Source organism: Pezoporus flaviventris, unplaced genomic scaffold (assembly GCF_033815535.1).
Source record: "Pezoporus flaviventris isolate CSIRO_AGI_PZ_B2104156 unplaced genomic scaffold, CSIRO_AGI_Pfla_v1 ptg000002l, whole genome shotgun sequence".
Lineage (NCBI taxonomy): Eukaryota > Metazoa > Chordata > Aves > Psittaciformes > Psittacidae > Pezoporus > Pezoporus flaviventris.
This window is the reverse complement of record NW_026892550.1, coordinates 73,953,579-73,965,604: the sequence shown is the minus strand read 5'-3', so window position 1 is coordinate 73,965,604 and position 12,026 is coordinate 73,953,579. Positions and strand designations below refer to the sequence as shown.

Below are 12,026 nucleotides of genomic sequence, written 5' to 3'. Positions count from 1 at the left end.
TGGAGGTAAGAGAACCTCTGGCTCTGAAGAGCCATGTGTTATTTGGGTAGCTGTTACAGGTATCCTGAATTTTCAGCGCTGTCCTCCTGGGCTCCAGCTGCCCTAAGGTGCTGGCTCTGAGTTAAGTTGTATTCAGAAGCAGATGCATCGGGCTTATTCAGAGCTTGGGTAGGCAGAGCACGCTGAATTTGCCCTTGTATCATTTTTCTTCCTTTAGTTACTGGTACAGTGTTCAGCTGGAGACTGGTAATTACTAGCATCACCAGACCAATTGTATTGCTTTGCCTGTCATTTGTTCTTTCCATTGAATACCTGTGGCTTCTTTGTGAATGACGCTGGCAAGAGGTTGCAGTTTCATCCTTGGTGGAGCCCAGTGGTGCCAGCACAGTGCCATGAGCTTAGAGAAAACACCAGGGGATGTCTGAACAGCAATTCTGCTAATGCCAGTTCTTCAGATAGCCCGATGATAGCTGCCTCAGGTGTGCTGACAACCTAGGGTTGTGCACTAGCTATGTAAGAAATGCTAAATGTTGATTGAGCCAACAAAATGCAGCTTTGATTGTGTTGGCAAATACCAAAGACAGAGCAGACTGTTGACACCAGCAGTTGAAACACAGCCTTAGGCATGCCAGGATGACAGTGTTTGTGAAGATTGGCTTGTCCTAAACATTGTGGTTTATGAAAACCAGCAGCAGCACCTACAAAAGACACACACAATTAACCTGCAAAGTTTTGTGGCAACTTAGTTTGCAACCAGTATGCACTTAGCCTAGTTTTGTTGTAGTTTTCATAGTCGGTGCCTTGGTAACTGTTTTACAGCTTTGTGCTGTAAAATGTACAGAATATGATTTGCCTTCCTGATGAATATTTTGGTAGTAGGCACTTCATTTCCTTAGATTACCCCCTACTGTGTCTTCATTCTCACTTTCTCCTTCTGTTTCCTTGATCTTTAGGGGAAGAAGGGAGAAGTGACTTTGTATTTAAAAGTGAAAATGTGGTAACTCCTTTTTTACTTCGGTCGTGTTTCATTGTGCTGAAGCACCAGTATCTGTTTTATCAACCCTCTGAGCAAAGTGCTCATTCCCCTCCTGGCTTCCACACGAGGGGTTCTGGGAGGCAAAGAAGCTTGTTTTGTGCTCTGAGAAATGCCAAACCCACACTGCCTAGACATTAGAGGTCTGCAAATGCTGCAGGCCAAGTTCTGTTCATAAGGATATGTAAGGGTAAGTTCTGTGTTCTTTCCCTGGACCTCTGATATGCTCTCTGAAAACTGTGTTGGCTCTCCAGGAGTATCTGTCTGTGACCTCCCCCTTTACATCTGTGCCCTCTCAACTGCTGGCAGATGTGCCAAACTGTGATGTAGAGACCAGGGTGTTACAAGGACATTAATTTATTGAAAATCATCACATAGGTCTTACAAAAAGCCAAAAGAAAGATCAAAGCATTTACTATTAATTTGAAACTGCATAAGAAACACCTCATCAGTGACAGAATAACATCTATTCAGGAATGCTGCTTGGTAGATGGATCTTGTGGGATGGACTTGCTTTTCACACTGCTTCAAGATTCACTGGAGGTTGGTATCGTGGGCCATGTTCCTTCTGATTTCATGTAAAACAAAGTTGCAAATGTTTGCTTTATCTCGGGGGGGGGGTGAGGGGGAGGGAAGTTATACTAAATTTAGAATCATAGAATGGTTTGTGTTGGAAGAGACTGTAAAGATCATCTAGTTCCATCCCCATGGGCAGGGACACCTATATAACGTCCCAATATTTGATTTTGTCATGTGAATTGATTGTTTTGCCAAAGAAGAAGAATGCTGTAGTTGAGCATGGTGCAACCCTGTAGTTGAGCAAGGTGTAAAGCAGCAAAGAAATGAGCTAGAGGCAGGGGCTGGGGGGAAAAGTCTTTTAAACTCTTGCAAAAGGACTGTGATGGAAGTTACTAACTTCAACCTTTACATCCTCTAGGGTGATTAGTGAATAACCTAAAATGCTAATTGATCTGAGTGGGAAGTGGAAAGCCCCTGTAATCCAATTAACCACAGAGCACTGGATGCCTCCTTGTCAGTGCAAAAGCAACTCCAACACATGCTCAGCTGTTACTCTTTCACAACCAGTACTACAGTTGTGACTCCCAGGCTCCTGCCAGCAAAAACATCCGCTGGGTTCATTTTGCCACCAAATATTTTTACACTTCTGCGCTAATAAATATAAACTCCCCTAGCTGGAACAGACAAACACAAAGATGTCTATTCTGTTGATGACTGCATTTTATTCCCTGACATGTAAGAATCTGTGACAGTTGATGCAAACAATGGAAGAGAAACAGGTGGTCATGAGCCTTCTGTGGAACACAGACGGATAACATATTAGGGAGTACCCAAAATGTTCTGGTATTATATGTGCAGTGCCTTCATATGGAGTTGCTGCTTTGCTGTGTGCCATGGAGCTGTTGGAGCAAGTCCAGAAGAGGCCATGGGGATGATCGGGGCTGGAGCACCTCCCATACAAAGACAGGCTGACAAGGTTGGGGCTGTTCAGCTGTATGGAGACCTCATAGCAGCCTTCCAGTACGTGAAAAGGGCCTACAAGGATACTGGAGAAGGACTCTTCATCAGGGAATATAGCAACAGGACAAGGGGTGATGGGTTCAAAAATGAAACAACAGAAATTCAGGTTAGATCTAAGGAAGAAGTTCTTTACTGTGAGGGTGGTGAGGCACTGACACAGGTTGCCCGAAGAAGTGGTGAATGTTCCATCCCTGGCAGTGTTCAAGCCCAGGTTGGGCAGAGCCTTGGGTGACCTGGTCTAGTTTGAGGCATCCCTACCCATGGCAGGGGATTGGAACTGGATGCTTAAGGTCCTTTCCAATCCGAACCATTCTATGATTCTATGATTCCATGATTATGTGACTGATGAGGGGCTGAGGGTGCCCTGGCCCAATGCTCCAGTGTTTTGCCGTAGGCAGGAACATTGTTTAGCTGAAAGGTTGGTGCAGTGGCAAGTTCTTGTTTGGATGGACCTGCCTTCAAGGCTTCATCTCAACTCTCTTTAAGAACATGCCAAGCATTTAAGTATTGAAAATATACTTGTTTTCAACACTCTGGAAGGCTTACACAGCTGAGCTCTCAGATATTTATGTTTGACGTCAATGGGAATGTTGCCTGGATGTAGGATTAGAACCACCTTGCTGTGCTCTGCTCTGAGCATCAGTGAGGAGCTGTGTACGTACCTGCTGACCCACTGCAGTCTCCCGCAGGCCTGATGCCATGGTTGTGATATCAAATGCCCTTACAGCAGCATTTGATGAACTGCTGCAAAGGAATGTGCATCCCACACGTTGTCATAACAGTGCTGGTTTGTAGGTAAGGCCGTTTCTGCTGACATGGGACAAGTGCATTTGGGCAGCATCACGGGCTGTGTTTCTGTTTGGGGTCCGTAATGCTGGTGTCTTATTTCTTGTTTGTATTTCTGTGGCACCCCATCAAGGGCCAGGGCTCTTGAGAGCTGTGTGTTGTAAAAACTTGGGTTTGTGTGGCCAAGAGGAAGAATCCGTGCTCAAACTGAACAGAGCTCTTGATACACTGGGCTGGATTAACCAGTTGACAGGCTTACTATGTAAGCAAGCAAGATAGAAATGTCTGAGGGAGAGGAGCTGAGTTGAAGAGGAAGGTTGCTGAGGCAAAGGTGAGCGTCCACAGGTAATTCCAGATGAACACCTAGATGACCTTAAGGTCCTTTCCAACCCTAACTATTTTATGATTCTATGATTACAGTCTTGTGGTGTGCTAAGAATTGCTGAGCCACTCTGCCAGAATCTTAGGGAATACACAGCATTTACCACACTGACACTGCCTAGAAACTAGTGTGTTCCTTCTGAATGTACCCATATGGTCATTTTCATTTCCTACCTTTTCCAAGCACTGGAGCTTCCTCTCCAGTATTTTGTGTCGGATAATGACAGGCTGGGTAAAAGGCTTAGGAATATTAGGCCAGGCTATGTTCTCTTCTCCTAATCTGTAATATGAGACATTCATAGCCTGTCTCTGCATTAGGTGGGTTTTTACCCACTAATTTGATAATAAAAAAGTTAAGGAATAAGAAGTTCTTGGCTTCTGTGATGACAGGTTAAACAGGTATCTCTGATAACTCACTTCCAGACAAGTGCAGGGAGTCAAAGGACATAGGAAATACAGGTGGGAGCTTTTTCTTCTTCTCGTTGTTTGCCAGTGATTGATAGACAGATGTCTGGGCATCTGCTTGCTTTATGCAATTAAAACAAATGCTGGACCAAATCAGAAACAAAAATGTGGTCTTGGTGTCTGCTTGAGTTCTCACCACAGGCCAGCTGGGTTCACCCCTTAGTTTCTAACAGCAAGTGCCATTTTTCTACTCTCTAGTGGCCAGCTTGAAGGTGTTTTTGTCAGGTAGTATGATTTGAAAGTACTGCATTTGAGACAATGGATTTCTATCAGTTTATATCTATTGCAGATGAATAGGTATTACGTATAACTGCTTTTACCTGTGAAGAGGGATGAGCTGTATTTATCTTGTCACTTGTGTCTATGAGATGTTAAAAACATTTGTCTACAAGAGGTCTTTTCAATCCACCATCACACTTCAAACAGTAGGGCAGCCTTCATAGCAGCCTTCCAGTATCTGAATAGGGCCTACAAGGGTGCTGGAGAGGGACTCTTCATCAGGGACTGTAGGGATAGAATAAGGGGTGATGGGTTTAAACTGAAACAGGGGAAGGTCAGGTTAGATATAAGGAAGAAATTCTTTACTGTGAGGGCTGTGAGGCACTAGCACAAGTTGCCCAAAGAAGTGGTGAATGCTCCATCCTTGTCAGTGTTGAAGGCCAGGTTGGGCAGAGCCTTGGGTGACATGGTCTAGTGTGAGGCGTCCCTGCCCATGGCAGGGGGGTTGGAACTGGATGATCTTAAGGTCCTTTCCAACACAAACCATTCTATGATTCTATGATCACTGTCCCCCACTCAGGTGAGTGTTGTCTTTACTGCAGTAATGGTAATGCACATACAAATTGGTGTAATGAGATCAGACTAAGCTACTCTGTGATTATGGTTTACATAGAATCAGTACCTTTTACTTCTCTAACATGTCTTATAGGACTTTCCACTTTGGAAAAAAACAGTTTTCTGTTTAAATCTGACTGCTATAATTGTAGCTAAATCCAGTGCTCTGATTTAGTGTGATTATATTTCTCAAACACAGATGTTCTAGAAATTTGCATTTTGTTGACATCAATATTTCATTTTATTTTCATAAAGCTCAATTTAATTTTTCTGAGGACTTACCTAAATAAGAACATGTGTGTAGCTAAGCTGTGTTCCTCCCGCAGCCTCTTGGAATTGTTCATTGCTTCTGGGTGGTCACTATCCTTAATGGGTGTTTTTATACAGTGGGGTATATAGTGGGAGCTGTCTTATATAAATGAGAATACAATAGAATCCTGTTTGCAATTAAGATGTTTGAACTGTCTCACTGCAGTTGTCCATCTCTTCCTGTGGTCAGCACAAGGAAATTGATCTGTTGTTACAGTTACAATTTGGAATATGTTTCAACACAGAAATAAAAACTTTACTTTGAGGAAAGGGGAAGCATTCATCTTGTGAGGCCTGAGAACTCCAAATTTGAGCATGGATGGCAAGCGCCATATCTTAAACCCTTTAATACTGAGAGGAAATACATGAAAAGCTGCATTATGCATTTTGCTTTTTATCAGTCCCTACTTCTTTTCTGTCAAGATAAGCAGAGTCCAGTTTTGTTTCAGGGCCAGACAGCCAAGGCTGTTCCTTGTGCTGTCATCCTAAAAGATGCTGCTGCTGCATCCGTCCATGCTTACTCCACCTCAAGCATCTTTGCAAACGAAGACATGCTGCAGTGCAGATCTGTGACAATGCCCCCAAACTCAGATGCTGGTTTCACAGTATCACACACAGTATCACAGTATGTTAGAGATTGGAAGGGACCTCAAAAGATCATCTAGTCCAATCCCCCTGCCGGAGCAGGAACACCTAGATAAGGTTACACAGGAATGTGTCCAGGCAAGTTTTGAATGTCTCCAGGGAAGGAGACTCCACAACCTCCCTGGGCAGCCTGTTCCAGTGTTCTGTCACCCTCACTGAGAAGAAGTTTCTTCTCAAGTTTAAGTGGAACCTCTTGTGTTCCAGTTTGTACCCATTACCCCTTGTCCTATCATTGTTTGGGCCAGTGCCATGTGAATGGTTCTAATAAAAACCAAACCTGCCTAAATATCGGTGCTTGAAGTTTGCCAAACCACGTTGCATAATGTCATTTACTGTTTGGTTTTGAAATAGTTGAAGTGTTGATGAGTCCTTCCAGATCCACTCTTACTGAGTGCCGTAGCAGGAACCCCCCTGGTTCATATTTTGGTTTAGGGGTTCCGAATCTCAGAGCTATACCTGTGGAGATGGAATCCATTTTTGGAGGTGCTACTCTGCTTTGAAATGCAGTTGTCCCTGATAATGTAGTGGGATAGAGGAATGCTCAGAGATGACGTTGATGTTGTGTATTTCTGTCTTCAAAAGGTTGAGATCAGTTTGACCTTATGCCTCGTTTGGAGCATGCAATACACCTCATGTAAGCTGTGATCATCTCATTTCAGGGCATGATGTTAGTTCATTTCTTACATGGTTTCAAAAGTCAAAACTTGAACTAATTGCAGATATGAACCAACTCTATTTTTATACTACTGCTTGTCTCTTACTGGTGCCATAGATTGAATGCCACAGTGTCTGTGGGGAACAAAGACTGCAGCTGCCGTATCACTGCATCCTGAATGAGTTCAGACTGGGAAGTTGAGAGAAAAATGGGTTGGGATTAAATGCCTGCCCTAGACAGAGGATGTGTTTTACCACTTTTGATGTGTTTTCAAGATCTGAGCTCTTGCTCAGCACCAAGCTGCTTTTGGAAGGGATCTGCCGAAGCACTTTTCTCCATCTGCTCTCATTGGGAAGATTGAGAATTCTTTTCTTTTGATGTGATCTTTCAGCAGTTATTCATTCGTTCAGAGTACATGACTTTAATGGCCTGTGCACATACAGTAAGTGCAGGCATTCAAAATATTTATCTGTGCATCATACAGTTAGGCATTTAGAAACATAAATTACTATGGAGCATAACCCCAACCCGCTTGTCATGAAATGATAACCACTAATAGAAAGTATATGGCAGTTCCCCATGGCAGATGTTCCTGTCGAGCAGCTGTACTATGAGCTGTGGGTACAGAACCTTAGAGATTGGCAGGAACAGTAACTTCAACCCATAAACTTGTTAACTTCAAGAAGTGAAGATTCAGTTCTAGATTGCCGGGTTTTATAACTTTACGGAATGTAAAGGATAGGCTTGGTAATGGGTGACTTTGTGAATAAAAGGTTGAACAGCAAATCTGCCCTTATAAAAAAGGAAGTCTGTCTCCAGACTTCATTTAGATCTGCAAACAGCAATAGAGGTCTGAGTTGCTTCTAGCCCAGCTCACTTCTTACCTCTGCTTCACCTTGAATATGCAAAATGAGGATGTGGAGTAAAAGAGAGGGGTTTTTTTTTTCTCCTCTACTCTTATGTCCTCAACATAAGAAGGACATGGAGCTGTTGGAGCAAGTTCAGAGGAGGCTGCGAGGATGTTCAGGGGCTGGAGCACCTCCTGTATGAAGACAGGATGAGAAAGTTGGGGCTGTTCAGCCTGGAGAAGAGAAGGCTGCGTGCAGACCTCATAGCAACCTTCCAGTATCTGAAGGGGGCCTACAAGGATGCTGGAGAGGGAATCTTCATCAGGGACTGTAATGATAGTACAAGGGTTAATGAATTAAAATTAAGCAGAAGTTCAGGTTAGATCTAATGAAGAAGTTATTTACTGGTGAAGCGGTGAGGCACTGGCACAGGCTGCCCAAAGAAGTGGTGAATGCTCCATCCCTGGCAGTGTTTAAGGCCAGGTTGCACAGAGCCTTGGGTGACATGGTCTAGTGTGAGACATCCCTGACCATGGCAGGGGGGCTGGAACTGGATGATCTTAAGGTCCTTTCCAACACAAACCATTCCGTGATTCTGTAAAAAAATAGCAGATGTTTGTTGGGGTTTGTTGATTTGTTTGGTTATGTGATTGTTTCCAGTGGCATGTGGACATAGGCACCAACCCTGTGTCTGTAACTGAGTTTGGTGTCATTCAAACCAAGCATTTTGTAGTAATAACAGATAATTTTTCTTCCCTTCTTAAGAGCAGAAGCACATACTCAGCCTCTGTAAGGTGATTTGTCCTTGCCTTTGGTAAGCTGTTTTTTGCTAGCTAAGATTGGATCTATGTGTTGTTTTAAAGAAGAATAGAGGACTTCTGCTCTTCCTGGGGATGGCAGCTCCCTGTGCTCCTTGGCATGGGACTGGCAGAGGGTGGATGGATCCTCTCCCTGCCCTGCTTGTGGTGCAGCAGGTGAGTCCTTGGGGAAGCTGGAAGGATGAGGTGTCTCTGCAATAGATGACATGTGATTTATCTCCCCGTTAGTGAGCAGGAACGGCAGCCTGCAGAAAGCCATTCCCCACCAGCCTCTCTTGCTTCCCTGCTTTGAGCTTCCTGGCCTCCCTTTGCTGCTCTAGCTGTTGGCAGATGAGAGCTGGCAAGGTGTTCTGCTGCATGCATGATTAGCAACGCTCTTTGCAGACTTTGCTATGTCTTCCTGGACTCCTGGGTTTGGAAAGTGCTCAGAGCAGACACAGGGCACGATTGGCATCATTTTCATAAAACCCCATTTTATTTCATGCATCTGTGGAATTCACTGAACCTAAGTAATTTGTGCTGTGTAGCTACATTAAAGTCACTGGAATGCTAAAACAGTGAATTTGACATGTAAATGGCATGTGAAGCTGATGGTGACCACTCCTGCCTTTCCCGCATTTGCTACCCAGACCCAACTGAAATCCTTCTAATAGCTGAAGTGTGGAGATGCAATTTCATGCTTGGTAACTGCAGATTATCAACTAATTTAAATCCTAAGCATCTTTGAAAACAACAGCTGATCCTGGTGTGACAGTGTTCTCTTGAGCTCAAGGAGACCTGTGCCGCCTCCTCCTCGTGCCTGTTCCATACAGTGCCCCCACATTGTGCTTGAGTCACCCACAAGTCATGGAGCACAAGGACTGGCCACCATGCATGTGTATGGTGAGGTGGGGGAGTCACATCCACACACTAAGGCATTTGAGTTTTCTTATTATTAAAGGAAATTTCTCATTAGGTTCAGTGCACCTTCATTAAAACTTTAGTGCTCAATCCATAGTTATTTTGCAAACCAATCTGTTCCTCTGATCCAGGGCACCCTGTCTGTGCTGCATGTGCTCTGTTTCCCCAGGGGATGCAGCCTTCAGATCATCAGTCCTAGGGATGGGGTACTGAATTATGCCAATCTTGTTATTTTCATGCTCTACACATCCTCTGTGTTCACCCATGGAACGAGTCATAGAATCACAGAATGGTTTGGGTTGGAAAGGACCTTAAGATTATCCAGTTCCACCCCCCCCTGCCATCAGCAGGGACACCTCACACAAGACCATGTCACCCAAGGCTCTGTCCAGCCTGGCCTTGAACACTGCCAGAGATGGAGTATTCACCACTTCTTTGGGCAACCTGTGCCAGTGCCTCACCACCTCACCAGTAAATAACTTCTTCCTTAGATCTAACCTGAACTTCTTCTGTTTAATTTTAATTCATCAACCCTTGTCCTATCACTACAGTCCCTGATGAAGAGTCCCAGCACCATTTTTCTCTCCTTATTGATACCAGTGAGCAAATATTTGCTGTCTTTACACCTAAAAGAAAGCTTGTTATTGAAAAGTAAATTGCATGAGCAGTAATAGAAATGTAGCACAATTACCAGGCTGCAGACAAAATGTAGGGTAATTTGTGACACAGCTCCTGTTAAAAATCTCTATTATAAAAATTGTTTGATTTCTACATGCAAGTATTGAGGGTATGGAATACTACTGACAGAAAGAAGTGACTAAGCATGTAATGAATCTAAGGAGAGATCAAACTGACATCTTCTTACAACATAACCTTGATAACTAACTGCATTTCTGAGTGGGTCACAGAGGTATTGGGAGTCTTGGCTTAGGAGGGATTCACACTTGCTCTCAAGAAGAAAGCAGTGGGGAATAACAGGCTTTTACTTGATATGTTACTGATGGTCTGCTTTGCCTAGTGAAAGAGTAGAAATAGTTCAGAGGAGCTGAAGCATGAATGCAAGGGGTTTTTTAATGCCAAAGGAAAAATAAACTGAAGAAATGGAGGAGAAAAGGGTTTCATTAAATGTGAAGATTATTAGCAGAAGATTTGTCAGCATAAAAATGCAACCATCTAACTGGCAGGAGGTGCTGATGTATTATGTAGGATCAGGCTGAGGTTCAGAGTAGCTGTGGTCTGTTTTAAGGTGTTTATAAATACATATAGGCCCTTAGAGACAGATTCTTGTGTGTATTTTCAAGGTTACTCATTCTTTCTGAAAACTTGTTTCAATAAATGGGCTTGGGAAAAAAGTCAAGAAAGTATCACCAGAAGCTTGAGGGGTAAAAGAGCTTCAGAGCTTCTACCTGTGAAGTGCTGCCCTGAAAGGGACATGTGGATGCTGAGCTCAGTTTGGAAGGAGATCCCAAATTCCTGCATACTTTGTTAACTGTAGTTACTCTAGGGGTACGGCTTTCAGAAGCTGTGAAATGTAAAATAAATTACCACCAATTCTGCTGCTTGCTTTTTTTTTTAAATGAACACATTCTTCTCAGATTGAAATATAATGATGGGCCTGATGTGCTCCGAATGTTTTATTTAGTCAAACTGAAAATTATATTCTCCTCAAGCTGCTTTAAAGCCAACATAAAAAAACCAAAACCTAATTATAGCAGCAGTGTGGAGGAGGTCTGCTGGTATATTGTACAATACATTTTGGCAGCTGCTTTTTACTGGAAGGTTGGCAAGACTCACATAGAAATGTTTGGAAGTGCTTAAAATGGGCAAATACAAAATCTGTAGCTGTTGCTACAGATAAATGTGCAGATACAGCTATGCTCTGCATAGCTGGAAGAGACAAAAGAACCTGTGCATTGGGTTGGGCCAGGGTCATAGCCATGGTTAATAGCATATCCTCAGCTGGACTCTGAAGCTATTTTCAGAAGCTTTGCTGGACCTGTAGAGAAGGATTATTTGTCACATAGTAAAACTGTCCAAAAACATTGAGTAGGTGAGAGGCATTTCAGATGTTTCTAATTTTAAAGATTTGGTGTGGTAGGTTCACTGTTATCGTCAATAGGCCAATGGCACGTGGGACAACTAGAACAGGGAACAAACTCCATCCTTAACCCCTTCCTTCCTGCCACAGCTATTGCCAGGTATATTCAGAGTCCCCAGACTTTACTGCTGAAAAGACCAAGCAATGAGGTTCTAAGTATGTGAGCTGCACAGCCACTGTGAATGCACAGGCACACCAAGCTGAGAGAGCATGTGGAAGAGCAAAAGGATGGGAGGGACAAGAGAGAGCTCTCTCTGCACTGGGTTTTCAAAGTCACAAACTGTCACAGGCCATCTGGGCTCTGCGGGAACTGGTTCTCTGTGTAAATGCTCTGTGTGTGGAGGAAGATCTAGCTCACCTCTCCCTCAACTCTGCCCTTTTGTACCAGTTGTCTTGCTTTTGCCCTTGTCTAGTACTGACACTGTGTCCCATAGCTACTGCCTCTTGCTCCATTGGCTGGGAGCAGCCTCACCTGGACCCCAGGGGGAGCTGGCTCCCACTTCTCAGGCTGCAGCACACTTAGGTGAAGCATGCCAAAGAGATGCCTCAGTCTCCTCACCTTATCTTTTGGGTAGGGCACAATGTGATGGAGGCCTCTGACTTGCCGGTTCTTGTATGTTTTCTTTGGGTAAGTGGCCGGAATGGAGGCCAGGGACAGGCAGAGGATCTGCAGCTGGGTCAGCCCATGATTCACATGACGGTGTGGGAGCAGAAC

At 43.9% G+C, this 12,026-nt stretch overlaps 1 long non-coding RNA gene across 1 annotated transcript in view; it reads left to right on the top strand.

Annotated features, from left to right (window-relative positions):
* The first annotated feature begins 1,555 nt into the window (after positions 1–1,555).
* Positions 1,556–12,026, top strand: part of LOC133264021 (uncharacterized) — a 47,644-nt gene continuing 37,173 nt past the window's right edge. The window contains exon 1 of the long non-coding RNA XR_009741592.1: positions 1,556–1,611. This is a non-coding gene — a long non-coding RNA (uncharacterized LOC133264021). The remainder of the gene's footprint in view (positions 1,612–12,026) is intronic.